Raw genomic sequence first — 18,381 nt, 5'->3', positions numbered from 1 at the left:
TGTGGTAGATGCATGTAATAAAATACTATTCAGCCTTTTAAAGAAAGGAAATTCTGACATATGCTGTTAACATGGATGGATCTTCATAATGTCCTAATTGAATGAGTATGCTAAGTGAAATAAACCAGTCATAAAAAGACAAATACTGTATGATTCCATTTCTATGAAGTACCTAGCGTAGTCAGATTCATAAAGACATTATCGGGATCAGAAGGAACCTTAAAAGGTCCATAATCCAACAACCCTTTAATATTTTAATCTCCTTTTATTCAACAAATAGTTATAAGTCATGTGCTCAGTGCCAGGCATTATGCTAAGGACTGGGGAAACCAAGAAAACAAGTTTGATAAGGTTCCTGCATTCATAGATCTAAGGTCTAATAGTAAAGCCTTCCATCACATAGGGCCTGCTGATTACAAGGTGTTTTGTAATTATTATAGATAGCATTTATTTAAGTATTTATTTGGGACACATAGTGGGATAGCCTTTTTGTATATTAATGAGTTAAATTCAAATTCTATGAGATATAAATAAAATTTTTATTTTGCATTTGAGGAAACTGATGCTGAGGTAATTGGCTTGCTGCATTGAAAATCTGGGCCTCTCTTACTCTGCAATCTGGTTTTAACTAATATGTTATGACCTCTGACCTCAAGTCCAGTACTTCCCTTTTTTGCCATTTTGCCTGCCTTTACATCTCTGTCAAAGTATTGTTCAATCTGTGCTTTGAACATCTCTAATAATGTAGTACTTATTCTCTCTCCAGGTAGTTATCTAATCTTCGCATATCTCTGGTGGGTGTGTATGATGTGTTTTGTAAAAAATCAATCTCTAGAATTTTCCCAACATGTTTTAAGGATCACACCAAACTGTGACGGCCAGCCCTTCAAATATTTAAATCAGGCTGTCACCTTTTTTCTCCAGAATTCTCCACTGATATCAAAGCTTGTGATTTCAAATGTATTTATTTTCTTAGTCACTGTCTGTGAACAAGTTTTTGATTGTTTGTACTGTGGCCCCAGATATTGATGCATTTTCTTTAGATATGGAGGAAAGACAGCAGACACGCTTCAATTAAAGTGGTAAAAGCAGGTATTAACTAACCATTCCTCATTCTCCATTATTTTTAATTAAAATAACAATTATTTTACTGGAAATAGTTGAAAATTTTGCAACTCAGAAAAGAAGTATCTTTTTCTTTTTAATTATATGGACCTTATAATTCTGTACTCAGGTAACAGAAATCAGTCAGTGTAGGCACATCTCCCTTAATTTGTAGTGGTAGGGCATGGAGGGGCAGTTGTTGTGGGTAGGTAGGAACAGAAAGATAGCTAGATTGTGGGAAAGTCAGGCAAGTATTTAGGAACTCTTGGTTGAAGAATATGTCAAGCTTGAATTCCATAAAGAGAAGAAGCACAAACCAGAGGAATAGTTTTGGGTGTTGAATAGCTTAAGGGAGAAAGGATATAGCTACAATCCTTAGTTTTATACAGCACTCTCTTTGAAGTTAGTGATCACAGCAAAAACAGGAGGTGAGATAAGAGCTTCTGTGCAGAAGAGTATCCACACAGAAGGGTGCAGGATGCAGCAGCAAATGGAAGTTAGTTATATACAGGGGGATTGATGAAATATGTAAACATAGATAAAAGGCCCATTGTCTCTATTAGAGAAGGAAATCACAAATATGGGAAGGAACAAAACCAGAATGAATCCTGCGGTGTTCGATGGGAATTGATTATATCAGTATTTACTCATAGTTTTATCTATCTATCTATCTATCTATCTATCTCTCTCTCTCTCTCTCTCTCTCTCTATCTATCTATAGTAAGACATAGAAATACAGTATAACTGTGTTGTGTATATATGTTTATGTATATGTATACACATATTCCCTCAGCTGTGTTCACTGAGAGAGCCTGGGAATAGCAAAACCCCAGTATTAGTATCCTCCTCTAGTGTCCAGATCTTGGTTTTAACATACTATTCTCCACCAAAAGGAACCAGGTCGCCTTGGAGAAATGACTGATTCTAGAACTGAGGCAGAGAGAGTACAAGATGAGCCTGGAGCATCTTGTTTTTCTGGAAAGTAAGGACAGGCTCAAAGAATGATGATGAATTGTTAGAAGATAACAAAGGCCAGGCCTGGCACCGTGGCTCATTCCTGTAATCCAAGCACTTTGGAGGCCAAGGTGGGCAGATCACCTGAGGTCAGGAGTTCAAGACCAGCCTGACCAACATGGTGAAATCCTGTCTTTAAAAAAAAAAAAAAAGAAGAAGGTCACAAAGGCCAGTTTGAAAGGGGAGCATTGGCCAAATCTGTACATTTTAAACAACAAAATAAATAGTAATGTATTTATATTTCTTTGAATAAAGTAGGAAACTGTGAGTCTGTGCTGATACATAAATAAGTTGTGCTGATAAATGAATAAAGTTTTGTGAGAAACAGGATTTTTACCGAGTCTCAAAATACCTTTTCACAAAATGCTTGTCAACTATAGTGGAAAAAGGTAACTTTTCAGATGAAGACCATTGGCAGACACCAGCATAATGAAATGATCAATTCAACATCAGTGGTGGGATAATTCAGATTCATGTGCCATGTAACAGGGTGCATTGAGAACACAGCATCACTTCTGTGATGCTCTTTCCAGTCTAATCTTAAGGAAATATCATACAAAATAAATTGAGAAACATTCTAAGCTATAGTATCAAGGATGCGAAAGTCAAGAAAGTTAAAGAGAGTGAATAAGACTAGCATTTGATAGCACTGCAGTCAATAATCTAATTGTAAGTTTTTAAATAAGTAAAAGTATATTTGAATTGATTGTAACGCAAACTATAAATTCTTGAGATGATTGATACCCCATTTACCCTGACATTATTATGCATTGCCTACCCATATCAAAATATCTTATGTATGCCATAAATATATACACCTATTAAGTACCCACAAAAATTAAAAAAAAATATGTAAACACGTGGTTCTGAACTTGGTCCTTGTTAAAGGATATTATTGACACATTTGGAAAAACTCAAATCGGGTCTGAAGATTAGAAGATAGTACTATATAAATGTTAATTAGATGATTCTGATGGTTCTATCATGCTTATTTGTACAATACACGTCAACACATACACGCTAAAGTATTCATAGGTGGTTTAGTATTGTGACTGCCATTTATTCTCAAAATAACTAAGGGTTAAGTTTCACTTACAACAACTGTTTGTAAGCATGGAACATTTTAAAAATTAAGGCAAAACAGCAACAAAAATGGATTGTTTTGAACCTCAACATGGAGATCTCAATGTCGGCGTATTTTTAAAATGAATTTTGTATTCTATGTAGAGAGAAGGAAAAAAAGTCTTTTAGGTTTTAAGCTGGGTTTTAGGTTTTCTGACTGGGGCCCTGTAGATTTGTCTGACAGTAGACAGGTTAATAAGAGAAAGGCAAGCAGAGGTTTATTCGCATATGTGTCGCATATACACGAGTGTACCCAGAGATGAGTTACTCAAAAGGAGGTTTGAAATTTTGAGTTTGTACACCTAACTTGGTAGAGGAAAGAGAGGGGGAAGTAAGGGCACTTACAGAAAGCAAATGACTTTTTGTAGAAATAAATGGGTCTTTAGGATAATAGATTAGAGATAGGCTCCTTTGTGACAGTGTCTATCTGGGTGTGGTGCTGGCTTTCCTCTCTAAGAAGAGAGATGAGAGTTTCTCCAGGGGAGGGTTTTTATGACAATTGACTTCTTTTAGGAGGCCCTGCTTTTAGGCAGATAAGGATTTCAGAAACTGAAATGCCTTCAGCACAAAATAATTCTTATGTGAAAGTGGAATATTTTAGGATAACTTATGCTAACCCACCTTCACATGCACTGGGAAACTTTTATTAGTTTTTAAACAGTGGAATATAATGATGTATAGATAGATGGAAGCAAAGAGAAACTAGAGGCAGGGGTATCAGTTGGGAGCCAAACGCTTATGTTTTCATCCGCAAGAGTCTGAACCAAGATGGTGGTGGTTACGGGCAGAAAGAAAGGAATAAATCTGAGGCACATACTAAGGATTATCTTTTGGAATTTATTCACTCTTGATATGAAAGTGACAGAAAGAAAAATAGATGATGCTTTATACAAATAAGTTCACATTCTGGACCAGAATAGGGCATATTACTGAACTTACTTGAAAATAATTTGATGACATGTTACCATTTAATGTAAATGCTTTTAATATAAACAAGAAGCATTTAATTACATAAATTACTTAGAGCTCTTATACTTTATAGGCTTTGTTTTCTTATACTTATCTTCCTATACTTGTGACTGTTTTGTACGAATGATTGGGTAAGTCAAATCATCAAATGACGTAACTTTGTTTTTCTTTCCCCTCTCTTTTTGAGATAAGGTCTTACTCTGTAGACCAGGCTGGAGTATGGTGGCAGGATCTCAGCTCAATGAAACCTCCCTCCTCCTGGGCCCAAGCGATCCTCCCACCTCAGCCTCCCAATTAGCTTGGGACCATAGGCACACACCACCATGCCCAGCGGGATTTGTAGAGATGGGGTTTCACCATGCTGCCTAGCTGGTCTTGAACTCCTGAGCTCAAGAGATCCTGCCTGCCTCAACCTCCCAAAGTACTGGGATTACAGGCATGAGCCATCATGCCCAGCAGACTTAACTTCTTTGTGCACATGTTATATGGGATACTTTACATGCCTGAATTCTTTTAAAGGTTTTTGCATATCTATAAGGAATATGTCATTTACTGTGTGCATTTAAAAATACTTTTCCTATATTAAATACAATGTTTATTATAGAAAATCAAAGTATGGATGAGCCAAAAGAAAATAAGAATATTGCTTATTTAAGAACATTTAAACAATGTAGTAAGAACATTTCCATATGCCCAGGGCTACTGTGCTGCTTTAGTCTTCTGCTCTAAAGTTACTCTGCAGCGTGCTCTGTCCATAGTTACTTCTTTTACTCCAGTTGTTTACCAGAGCTGCAGTGTAGCTGATCTCAGGTAATATTGGGAGAAAGGCAATCTAATTAAGCTTATTTACGTTAATGAGTATTGGTAATGTGTTACAGTGCAGAGAACCTAGGGTTTGAAATCAGGACCTGAATCTTAGCAATCTCCCTAACCTTCAATACATTTATAACCTTGGGTAATTAGTTGAACTCAGCGATTCTCATTTATAAATGATTTCTCATTTATAATACGGGAATAATAAAACTTGATTATCAGGGGATTAGTTAAGTGTCAAATAAGGTAGAAAATAGATATTAAATGTAGTTTTGAAATATGTAAAAAACATACATACTAGGGATCATTGATAATGAGTGATGGACTTCTGACTTTTACATTATTTGCATTTTGAAGTTTCTTGATCACCCATATTGATGACAGATTGATGGAATCTTACATGTACGTTAAAAAAAATATTTCAGCTAATAGAAAAGGGAAAAATGGTTGGTATAGGAGTCACTTTGGTAAGCAGGCCGACCTAGCCCCAGTTTATATGCACAGGGATGCCTTTCCAAAGCTGTTTTTTATTCTTTCTTTCTTTGAATCCACCTAATCTTTAAAAGAGATTATGCTCAAATGGTCTATTAGTGTCTCCTCCATGCTCTACCCTGCTCCTGCTGCGTGATAGTTGAGGTAGGAGGGCATTTGAGTTTAGAGCAGCTTTTCTCAAACTTTAATGCTTTTGAGAATCATTCAAGGATCTTTCTAAAATCCAAGTTATAGTTCAGATCATCCAATGTGGTACCCAAGATTCTTAAATTTTTACAGACTTCATGGCCTTCCCTCTGGTCTGAATATTATACTTTCAGTGGGGTTAAAACATAAATAATGTTTTTATGTGATTGTTTTATTTCTAAAGCTATTTGTGACTTAAAGTATTACCCATATTGTTATTACATATGTCCTTTAAGATTTTATGTTAATTTCTTCCATTTAATACAGTCTTGTGCTCTGTGTAAGCAAAGCTTCAAACTCATTAGTTGCCCCTGGGTAAACCACTACTAGCATAAAGTAGCTGCAGAAGGGAACCAACACCAAAGGACAGTGTAACCGATGGTAGCAGGATTTTTCTTTCATTCTTAAAATTTTGTCAGCATTTCTCACTAATAGTAAATTAAATGTGAAATTTAAAATAAAATTACTAAATGTACAAATTTGTTACATTTTCACCATGTTACAGAGTATTCATGTAAAAATCACTGATATTTAATGACCAGTGTATTCATATTATTTTAAATTAGGATTTTGTTTTAGGAGAGTTATCAAGTTCTATTTATTTCTGTGATAGAAAAAAATGATCAAATCTGTATCATAGAAGTCTAAAGAAACGAATACTGGATTTTTCGTTAAGGCAGAAATACCAAGACACAAGGGGGCACTGTCTTACCATAATCTGACTGAATTTAATTTAGCTTTTTGTTTACTGTGAATGTGTTTCATTTCCAAAAATCTGTCTTCTCTGTAATCATGAAAGCTTAAATATTATACATTCCTCTAATGCTGTAATAGTTACATCAACTAAGCTTTCAGAGTTCACAAATCAGATGTGCTTCTAACAACATTCGGGAACCTTTCATTGTATTTGGCATTAAATTGGGAAGAGTGGATGATAATTAGAGATGGTGTAACGTGCTGTTAGTGTTTAGGTCTGCGGTGGGGGAAATCACTGTAAAAAATAATTCAGTTGCTTTAGAGAAATATAGTGCCTCTGTTAGGCAGAAAAGAGTTGGGATAAAGATTGAACTGTTACAAGCTGCAGCTGCATTTGCCATAAAATACCAAGTTGGTGCTGATGAATGTTTTGTTTTTATTGTCATGGAAACTTGGAACTGGAGAATGGATATTCTATTCATCTGAGAAAATAGCAGTTCCTTGCATAAAACATAAGGTCCTTCCAAAGCAGTTCCTTAAATAGATATTGGCTGAATATAATCCAAAAAGTTGAGGAAGTAAAAGTGAAATAAATGCAGTCATTTCTGGATCACTTCTTCTGTTCTCAGTACTGACAGTGTAACTATATATTCAGTTATTAAGCGTATTACTTCTAGAAAGTTGAATTCCAATAAGCATGGTATTTGTTTAACATCAGTATAATAGTTTCTAACCCTTTAGAGCTATCTTTATATTTATTTCCTTAATCTTAAGATACCTGTTGGGAACTCTGAACCTGTATCCTATTAAACAACTACTTCTGATCCTCAAATTGTTGTTGTTTTTTTTATTCATGCTGCTTATCTGCTATAATCTTTCATTGAAATATTTTAAAGCATTTTATACTTTTATTAAAGTATAAAATTTTTATTTACCCAAGATAAAGAAACTATTATGGAAGCACTAAGTGAGATCATTGTATGTTCGCGGGGGTGGGGGGAAAGAAAGTATAAAATTAAAAACGTATAAAGATGCAATTAAATCCTTGTGCATATTTTATAAAGTTGTAAATGGAAAGAGACAGTCAAGGGAACAGAAAATGCAAAGGAGTTGTGGGTTCAGTTATCACAAGTGTGATAATACCAAAATACAAATATGGAAAATGTTAGTAAAATGTAGATAGAGTGGCAATACAATATAAAGCAGAGTTCCTAAACTTCATAATTTAATACAGTCTTGTTCTTTGTGTAAGTAAAGCTTCAATCTCTTTAGTGGTCCCAGGGTAAACCAGTACTAGCATAAAGTAGCTGCAGAGGAGAACCTCTACAGTTATAATGGTTCCCTTTTCTTCATAATAAGAAAAGAGGTTATAATTGTGAGTTATAATGGTTTTACAAAAGGTTACTGGCCAAGTTTTAGTATCTCTGTAAGGGAAACTAGATAATTTTTTTTTTTAAACAAAGTCTTGACCTGCTGCCCAGGCTGTAGTGCAGTGGTGTGATCATAGCTCATTGCAGCCTCCAAATCCTGAGCTTAACAATCCTTTGACCTTAGCCTTCAAATAGCCGAGACTATAGGTGCATGTCTCCATGCCCACCTAATTGTTTATTATTTGTAAAGACACGATTTTGCTATATTGCCCAGGTTGGTTGCAAACTCCTAAGCCCAAGAAGTCCTCCCACTTTGACCTTCCTTTCTGGGATTACAGGTTTGAGCCACTGCACTAGGTCAGTTGTTTTTTTTTTTAAACATTATAATTAAAAAAAAAAAAAAGGAAAAGTTAGAGTGGAGTTATTTTAAATAGTATAGTCAGAAAACCCTTCCCTTAGGAAAAAAACATTTGAATAGAAACTTAAATGCTGTGACAAAAGAACAGTTCATACAGAGGGGCTAACAAGCCAAGCCAGCAGCCTTAAGTGGGAGTGAACTTGGAAAATTGGAATGTTCAAGAAAAATGACAAAATTCAAGTTTACAAAAATTGTTGTTTACAAAAATACTCAAATGGCCAGACACAGTGGCTCATGACTGTAATCCCAGCACTTTGGGAAAGCGAGGTGGGCGGATCACTTGAGTCTAGGAGTTCAAGGCCAGCCTGGGTGATGTAGCCAAAAAATTGGCTGGCATGATGGCCTGTGCCTTTGGTCCCAGCTATTCAGGAGGTTGAGGTGAGAGGATAGCTTGAGCCCAGAAGCAGAGGCTGCAGTGAGCCAAATGGTGCCACTGCACTGCATCCTTGGCGACAGAATGAGACCTAGTCTCAACAACAACAAAATGCCCAAATGTACTCACAAGCATTGTAATTAACAAGATGACCGGTTTTCTCACGTGAGACAAGTCTAAGTGTAGTCTTAAATCTATGTTTACATTGCCAGGATATACGAATCTCTCAGAGAAAGAACAGGAGTGCTTAAAAATTTTTGAGTATAAATTTTACTGTTAATTGGTTTGGTTTATCAAAATATTTTAATGAAATCAGTGCGTTTTAAAATTGTTGAATCTAAAAGTATCAAAATAAATGTAAGTGTGACTTAACTTACATAGTGAGAGACAGACCTCTACATTAAGAAGCAGTAACCTCTAAAAGAATATAATTTAATAATAGCAGTTTTCACCAACAATTTTCATACCCTATGGTTATCTGTAGCATAAGAGTATATGTGTGTCGGGGGAGAGGTTGGGGCCAGGAATTTAAGACCTGTACAACAGAATACATGATATTGAATTTAGAGAACTGGTCAAGAACATGCCAAAGAAAATAGAAGAGAACTAGGAAGTAGACATTATATTTCATAACTGAAAAGATGAGAAAGAACTGGAAAATTGCCAGCTTTTTAACCTTTTAGAAATAGCTACGTGGTGTAGTTAGTGCAGGAGATCATATTCTTAGAGCAGGTTGTTTTAAATTCAAATATGTCAGCAGACTTAGTAGAATTCAAAGAATTTTAGAAATAAAACATCTAATGTTGGAAATCAAAGAACCTTTTTACAATATCATAAAAACAGAAGTAGTTTAACAAAGTTTCTAGATTATCCAAGAGTTTGTCAAACCCATTTTCTATGATGGTAAAGTCTAGCTGAGCAGTTATGTATTTAATTTAGGCGACTTCAAAATGTAAAGATAGTAACAAATGTAGATCCATCCTTTCAGGTTATCTTCTACCTTATGCAGTACTGTGAGCAGTGTTTGTTGGTTGGAGAATCTGATTATTTACAGAAGTCAAGTTTTGTTGTGTTCTAGCCTTTTCTGATCTGTAAAAATGGGTTTGCTAGAGAAAGACTAGGAGAAAGCTTTTGTTTGTTTGTTCCTTTAAAGGGGGCGTTTGGAAGGATTTCTAAAAGGTATAAAAACCTTAGGAAGATTCATAGTGGTCCTAAGTTACTACTTTTCAGACATTTGACAGTAGGTACTCCATGAGAAGAGGAAAACAAACAAGGTGAGTCTTAAACAGTTACCCCCACTCACTCACTGTCTGGAGGAGCATTCTGGGCCATAGCAAAAAGACAAGGAGATAATGAAACACAGCCTGGCAGTCTTTGTGAATTGAGGAGACAAAGATCAGAATTCAGAGAAGCAAAGGGACTAGGATCTATAGGGTAAAAAGGAGGGAACAGAGAAAGCAAGGGAACTCAAGATCTTCAGAGTTTGGTTCCAAGTCTTTGGCCAAGTACTAATATGTACATGCATGTATACGCATGAGAGGAAACAACTTGAGACCAGGGAAGGCTCACACAAAGCTGGGAATAATTCTTCCTCCAACCAACCAAAATGGAAAGATCTCATAATTAATAGGGCATATGTAGTCTTCAAAATGGTATTGTGTTGGTGGTGCTAAATTAAACCTGGACTAAAGGGTACTCTTGACCCACTGTTAGAAATATTAAAGGCAAAACTGGAAAAGGAACAAACTGATTCCAAGTCACTTAACTGCTTGCCAGAACAAAGTCTGACATTCTTTGAAGGAATACTGCAAAATCTAGCACCCAAAAATGTAAACATTTTAAGGTCTGACATTGACTTAAAAATTACTGGGCATGAAAAGAATAAGAAAATATACCCTGTAACCAGGAGTAATCAGTAGAAACAAGAGTCCAAGAAATTAGAGAGTTTATGTAATCAAACAAGATTATTAAAATGGCTTTTATAAATATGCTTGATATCTCAAGAATGTAGGGGAAAATATGAACATGATGTAGGGATAATGAATGCTATGAAAAAAAAAATTATATACCTCTTTTTCTTGCCTCCCTCCCATTCCCCTTCCCTCCCTTCCTTCTTTCCTCCTCTTCCCTCTGCTCCCCTCCCCTTTTCCTTTTCCTTTTTTTGTTTTCCCTTTCCTTTTTTTGTTTTCCCTTTCCTTTTCTTGTTTTCCCTTTCTTCTTTGCCCTTTTCCCTTTTTTCTCCTTTTTTTGGAGGCAGGATCTCCGATACACAGGCTAGGGTACAGTGGAGTGATGATAGCTCACTGAAAACTTGAACTCTTGGATCAAGTAATCTTCCTGCTTCAGCCTCCCAAGTAGCTAGGACTACAAGGGTGCACCATGCCTGGCGTGTGTGTATGTGTGTCTGTATTCAAAATGATCAGAGGACTTTACACCTTTTATCTAGGGTGTGGAAAACTATAAAGAATTCTGGTTTGGGCTAGGCATGGTGGCTCACGCCTGTAATCCCAGCACTTTGGGAGTCCTGAGGCAGGTGCATCACCAGGTCAAGAGATGAAGACCGTTCTGGCCAACATGGTGAAACCTCATCTCTACTAAAAATACAAAAATTAGCTGGGCGTAGTGGCGAGCATGTGTAGTCCCAGCTACTCGGGAGGCTGAGGCAGGAGAATTGTTTGAACCCAGGAGGCAGAGTTTGCAGTGAGCTGAGATCGCACCACTGCACTCCACCCTGGTGATAGCAAGACTCTGTCTCAAAAAAAAAAAATGCTGCTTTCATTCTTACGGTGAGGGGAGATAGCCTGATAAACTATAAACTTTTAACTTTTCTGAACCCTTCAGAGAGGCCCAGGCACACGGTTTCTGTAAGTACTGAGGCTGGACCAAAACAGCAGAGAACTAGCTCCATCACTCCTAATTGAGCAATAGGAGTCTGCCACTGGGGGAGGGGCAAAAGCATGGAGGGAGGCTCACTCTAAAGCACAGGTTTATAGCATCTGTTGAAAGCTGAGGATGAAATGCTAACAGAAAAACTTTACAGCACCCCAGTCACATGCTAAGCACTAAGCAAAGCAGGTGATCACTAGGTAACAACAGCCACACCAAGCTAAACACCTAATTAGATTGTCTGAATTTCTCACTGTAAAGGCCTTATATGGGAAGAGGTGTACCCATTTCCAGGTCTAAATATACTACTGTTCTACCCACGATATCTTGCATCCATCAAAATATAAGACATGCACATAAGCAAGAGAGAAACGAAACAAATAATGTCAAGAGGCAAAACAGTTAACAAAACAAGACTCAAAGATGGCCCTGTTGTTGGAACTGTCAGATAAAGACTTGAAAGTCACTCTGGCTAAGATATTTAAAGGATCTAGTAGCAAAGGTAGACAGCATGTATGAATTAATGGGGAATTTAGCTGATAGATGGAAATAATAAAGAGTCAGGTTGAAATGGCAGTAATAAAGAAAAACATATTAGAGGTAAATAATTCCTTTGTGATCATCAATAGACAACCCAGTTGCTGAAGAAATTAGTGAACTTGAATATAGGCCAGTATAAATTGTCCAAGCTAAAACAGAAAGAGAACAGAACTGAAAAAAGAACAGAGTGGCAGGACAATATCGGTATAATACGTGTATGATTAAAGTTTCAGAAGGAAAGAGATAGATAATAATGCAGAAGAAATATTTGAAGAGATAATAGCCAAGAATTTCCCAAAAGCAATGAAAGTCGTGAAACCATAGATTCAAGATTTAAGAAACAAGAACTCCCCTCCCCCCTTTTAGACATATTTAAAGTACAGAAAACCAAAGATAAAGAGAAAATCTTAAAGATAACCAGAGACAGAAAAAAGAATCATGTATAAAGCAACAAAGATAAACTACAGCAGACTTATCTTAGGAACTCTGCAACCAAGATAATTAAATCTAATGTATTAAAATTTTTTAAAACTCTGTCAACCCAGAATTATCTGTTGAAAATATTTTTTAAAAAGAGGTATAAAGACTTTTAGATATATGAAAATATGAGAAAATCCATTCCTAGCAGATTTGTGCTACAATAACTGTTAGAGTAAGTTCTTCGAGCAGGGGTCATGTCACTCCAGACAGGAACTTGGATCTACACCAGCACTCAGCAAACTTTTTTTGTAGGGCGCCAGATATTACATATTTTAGGCTTTGTGGGTCAGACAGTTTCTGTCACAACTACTCAACTCTGTTACTAATAGCACAAAAGCAACTATAAACAATACATAAACAAGTGAGCATGGCCGTTTTCCAGTAAAACTTTATTTACAAAAACAGGAAGCAGGCCCTGAGTTATAGTGTGCCAACCCCTGATCTGTACAAAGAAATGAGAGCTCCAGAAATGGTAATAATGAAATAAATATGAAAGACATACATTTTATCCTTTTAAATCACACTATAACTGTCTAAAGCAAAATTAGTACATTATATCATGAGTTTTATAAAATATATAATAACAACAGTAAGCTAAAAGGTGGGAGAAGGGATTTTGGAAGGTAGACTCTGTTAAATTAAAGATGTATATTGTAAACTGAGGGCAATCACTAAAAATTTAAAAAGAACTGTAATATATCTACCAATAGTGGCTACTAAATGGAATGCTCAATCTAAAAGCAGACTGAGAGCAGGGCATAGTGGCTCATACCTGTAATCCCAACACTTTGGGAGGTGGGAGAATTGCTTGAGGCCACGAGTTCCAGACGAGCTGGGGCAAGACTTGTCTCTACTACAAGCAAGAAAGAAAGTAGGGGGCGGGGGGAGAAAGAAAGAAGGTGGGGCGAGACTCTGTCTGTACCACAAAGAAAGCAAGGCAGGTGTAGTCTTAGCTGTTTGGGCAGCTGAGATGGGAGGATCTCAGCCCGAGTTCAAGGTTACAGGGAGCTATGATCACCCGACTGTACTCCAGACTGGGTGACAGAACAAGACCCTGTCTCTTTAAGAAAATGAAAAATAAAAAAATAAAAGTTTGAGAGCCGGGCGCGGTGGCTCACACCTGTAATCCCAGCACTTTGGGAGGCGAAGGCAGGTGGATCACGAGGTCAAGAGATCGAGACTATCCTGGTCAACATGGTGAAACCCCGTTTCTACTAAAAATACAAAAAATTAGCTGGGCATGGTGGCATGCGCCTGTAGTCCCAGCTACCCGGGAGGCTGAGGCAAGAGAATTGCTTGAACCCAGGAGGCGGAGGTTGCGATGAGCCAAGATCATGCCATTGCACTCCAGCCTGGGTAACGAGAGAAACCCCTCCTCAAAAAAAAAAAAAAAAAAAGTTTGAGAAAGAAAAAGGAACAAAGAACAGATGAGACAAATCGTAGACATCTAACAAAATGGCAAACGTAAATCCAGTCCTATCAGTAATACAATGCAAGTTTTCAAAATGAAACAGAAGCCACGAGATAGAGGAAATAAACGTTTTGCTTTTTTCGTTCTCTGTTTTCCAGAGGTTTTTGCACATAATCTTAATAGGACCTTCCCTAGATGAAAGAATTTAAGTAGTGAACTTCTTAACATCTGTGTTTACACAATACTAACACTGGCCCTCTTTTTCACTTAATAAAAATGGTCTGCTTCTCTTTCCTCTATAAGCCTCAAACAACAGCCAAGCTGTCTTGAACTAGTAGCTAGGAACCATCAGACCCAAGGTACTCCCCTAAAACCACTTCGCCTGAAACTTAGGGAAAAAGGAATAGGCAGGTTAAGGATTATATTCAAACATGTCTATCCTGTTTCGTTTATATTACAGAATCTAAAATTCATTTTAGACTGTTCTTTATGTTTTGACTTCTCAGCTCTCTCTATCACCTTTTCTGGATCGTGCATACTTTCTTGTTTTTTTCAATTGTGAACAGATTATGGCTATGTATGCAAAAGGATCCGGATACCCACTCATTAATGCTAAGAAGAGTGACACCATTAAATTTTAATGAAATGAAAGGCATAAAGAATTTTAAAACCTCTTAAAGTGTCCTAAAGTTTTCTTTAAATTCTTTACCTAGATCTACTTTTTTCCCTCTTCTAATTAAGATTTTTTTCTTAAGCATAGATATTTAAGATATATATAGTCAGTATAGTATTATATAATATAGTCAAATGTATTTTCTAGTCAATACATTTTAGTTCAAAATAATAACTAAAATTTAATTAGCCCTTGTTTTTCACTGTTCCATGCCCTTCAGATGTTAATACATTTTATCCTCACAAAAACCCAGTGAGGTAAAACTGTTGTTCTTCTTGTTTCAAAGATTAGGCATCTAAGGGACAGAGCTGTTAGGTACTACTGATGGTAAGCAACAACCTGCCTAGTTTACATCTAGAGTCTTTGTTCTTTACCATTAACGCATTTCTCCTCTCTAATTTATTGTTACAGTGTGTTAGGTTAGGATTTTTTTTCTTCCTTCATTTTTTCCTTCCGCCCTTCATTCCTCATTCCTCCATTCAGCAAATATTCTACTTAGACACACTGTGACCTCAATTTACTTGTGTATCCAGTTAGAATAAATTAGTATTAAGATTTTTATTTTGAGTTTTGCCTTACTCACAAATGAACTTTGGATTATGACCCATTAAGAAGTTGAGACTGGGCCGGGCATCGTGACTGGTGCATATGGTCCTGGCACTTTGGTAGGGCGAGGCGGGTGGATTGTGAGGTCAAGAGATTGAGACCATCCTGGCCAACATGGTGAAACCCCATCTCTACTAAAAATTATAAAAATTAGCTGGACGTGGTGGTGTGCACCTGTAGTCCCAGCTACTCTGGAGGCTGAGGCAGGAGAATTGCCTGAACCCGGGAGGTGGAGATTGCAGTGAGCCCAGATTGTGCCACTGCACTCCAGCCTGCCGCCTGGCGACAGAGCAAGACTCTGTCTCAAAAAAAAAAAAAAAAAAAGAAGTTGAGACTGGCCTTTACCTATTTTCAAATTCGAGTATAGGATGGCAGTAAATAGCAATACTGGAGACAGCTCAATGAAAATTGAAGATGTCATATTTTATCCTCATGTAGCAAGAACCATATTTAAATTTTAGCATGCTAGGCATGGTGGCTCACCCTGTAATCCTATCACTTTGGGAGACTGAGGTGGGAGGCTGACTTGAGGACAGGAGTTAAAGACCAGCCTGGGCAACATAAGGAACCCATCTCTATAAAAATGTTTTAAAATTAATGTGTGTGTGTGTGTGTGTGTGTGTGTGTGTGTGTGCGCGCGTGTGCGCGCGCGCCTATACTCCCAAGTACTTGAAAGGCTGAAGCAGGAGGATTACTTGAACCCAAGAGCTCAAGGCTGTGGAGCGCCACTGCATTCCAGCCTGGACAACAGATCAAGACCCTGGCGTTCATAAATAAATGAGTACATAAAACACATACATGCAGTCTTAGTAGAACATAAACGGGATTAAAGGCTCTCTTCTGGGCTTTCTCCATGTGTTCCAACAAAATGGAATAGTCACCATATGATGGCTATGTGTTTTCTATACGCACAAAGTATACAAGATGTGTTTTGTTTCTATATTATATAGGCTGTTGCCTTGGTAAAAAAATTTATTGGCATTTAGAGTTTTCTTCATCTGAATAGAATTGAGTCTTGGTAATTTTTAATGTACTGACTTCAATTTGCTCTATTCAGCCTACCATATTTACAGGTAAATATCTCAAAACATATTAAATGTTTACACTTTGTTTTTATAACTGCATATCATCATTATTACAAAAGTTCCTACATGTTTAGCAGCTTATCCTTTTTACTACATGCAGTGCCCAAATTAACATTCCTTCAGAAAGGTATGTCTGATTAATAGCAAAAGAGTTGATGAGGATATCAGTTTCATGGCACATTAAAAGAAATCATCTAGTGCAAACTTATCCTACCCCACTCTTTTTTAAGTAAAAAAAACCTGAGGCCTAGAGAGATGTAATGACTTGTGTATCTCACGTAGCTAGTTCACAGCAGAGACAGAAATAGATCCCCTTGACTCTTATTTCCATGTTTGTTTCATTCCATTGCCCTGGAATTTTTGACCAGATAGTTGATGAATGGTAGCGGTTCCATTGACTAGTTTCTTTCCTTCTCTTCCAATTCTTGCTGTCAGGGGAACTGGCTAATTAACAATCATTTATTATCCACTATTTTAGAGCACAGTTCTCTTAAGCTGTCTCTCTGCCTTCACGTGGCTCTATGCCATAGATGGAGCCTTGGAGTAGAATCTGTCCCTGGCACACAAACAAAACAAGTCTAGAATTCCAGACCAGTGTTCTCTGAACAAGTGGCATCTGCCTTCTGGTCCCTGGGTGCCATAAAAAACAGACACTGACCTTGCCTGGTAAGGTCATGGTCTAAATTAAATAGTCGAAATACAAAAAGATGTGAGAAAATCATGGGAATTAGCAACAATGAGCCTAATGTTCTGCTTATCATTGTATAATGCAAGAAATTTCTTAGAGAAGCATTGATACGAGAATCTGTTGGAAACAGTCAGTGTGTCAGAAGGAGTAGGTTATTTAAGTATGTGAATACCAAGATACATTAATGTCAGGAAGGAAATGAGATGCCAAAAGTAGATGTATTTGATAATTTGTTCCCTCTGTCTTCCTCCGAATTATGTGGTGGTGTGATTGTTGCCTGACTTTCTTTTTCTTTGTTTTGGAGTAAGTGGAGTAAATAGGGGTAAGGCATTGAATGATTAGCTCAGTTTATGTAGTCCTTAGAAAGTTGTAAACCACGAAATTATTTTAAATCCGTTTTTAAGAATGAGAAATATTAAGATATGAAGGTACCAAGGTGAGTTGATTAAAGAACACACATTCATGATTTTTTTTTCCTGAAAAGCTGCCCCCTAGTTCTGTAATCTATTGAGTTGCGATAAAAAATGAAAATGTCTTTATTTCTAAATTCTAAACAACATGTGGTTGGGGAAATGTGGTAACATTAAGAATAGTACGCTTAAATTCTGAACTTTGGTAAAAGCAACAGTACAATATAGACATAAAATATGTTATCAGACACAGTTTAAAATCCAATTGTTGAGTAAAGTTACTCCAAAGTGAAAATTAGACTTTGAGCTACCTATAATTAAAGTGTTCTACTTCTTTTTTTTTTTTTTTTTTCCCTTTTTTTGAGATGGAGTCTTGCTATTTCACCCAAGCGGAGTACAGTGGTGTTGTCTTGGCTCACTGCATCCGCCACCTACCGGGTTCAAGTGATTCTCCTACCTCAGCCTCCAGAGTATCTGGGAGTACAGGCGTGTGCCACCACTCCCAACTAATTTTTTATTTTTAGTAGAGATGGGATTTTACCTTGTTGTCCAGGCTGGTCTCAGATTTCTGACCTTAGGTGATCTGCCCGCCTTGGCCTCCCAAAGTTCTGGGACTACAGGCATGAGCCAGTGTGCCAGGTGTGGCAAGTTCTGATAAGTGACTGAAACTGATCAAAATGTATTTATTTTGCCCTGTTCATTCATTTATAATTTTCAACTACCCACGCAACTCACCGTCTCAGATGGAATTGTGCATTTTGATGTTCTTTTCTGGCCATTTTCATGATGGAAAGTTAAACTGTTTTCTAGAAACCTTCTCATCCTCACCTATTTAATTTGCAAATCTGATGTTAAGGGGAGAGAGGTGGAGAGCATGGGGAAGGGTAGTTGGGTTGGTAAATCTTTGCATCCTAGAGTACTTCATCACAGATTTTAAAGTCTCAGAAAGTCCGTCCGTCCTTCCTTCCTTCCTTCCTTCCTTCCTTCCTTCCTTCCTTCCTTCCTTCCTTCCTTCCTTCCTTCCTTCCTTCCCTCCCTCCCTCCC

General features: G+C 37.1%; 1 protein-coding gene across 8 annotated transcripts in view; it reads left to right on the top strand.

Annotated features, from left to right (window-relative positions):
* Window positions 1-18,381, top strand: part of TCF12 (transcription factor 12) — a 370,182-nt gene that overhangs the window by 213,223 nt on the left and 138,578 nt on the right. The window lies entirely within an intron of this gene.

Source organism: Sapajus apella, unplaced genomic scaffold (assembly GCF_009761245.1).
Source record: "Sapajus apella isolate SASKATOON/1434 unplaced genomic scaffold, GSC_monkey_1.0 scaffold37, whole genome shotgun sequence".
Classification (NCBI taxonomy): Eukaryota; Metazoa; Chordata; class Mammalia; order Primates; family Cebidae; genus Sapajus; species Sapajus apella.
Note: the sequence above shows the minus strand (reverse complement) of the source record. Positions and strands in the feature narration are given on the sequence as shown.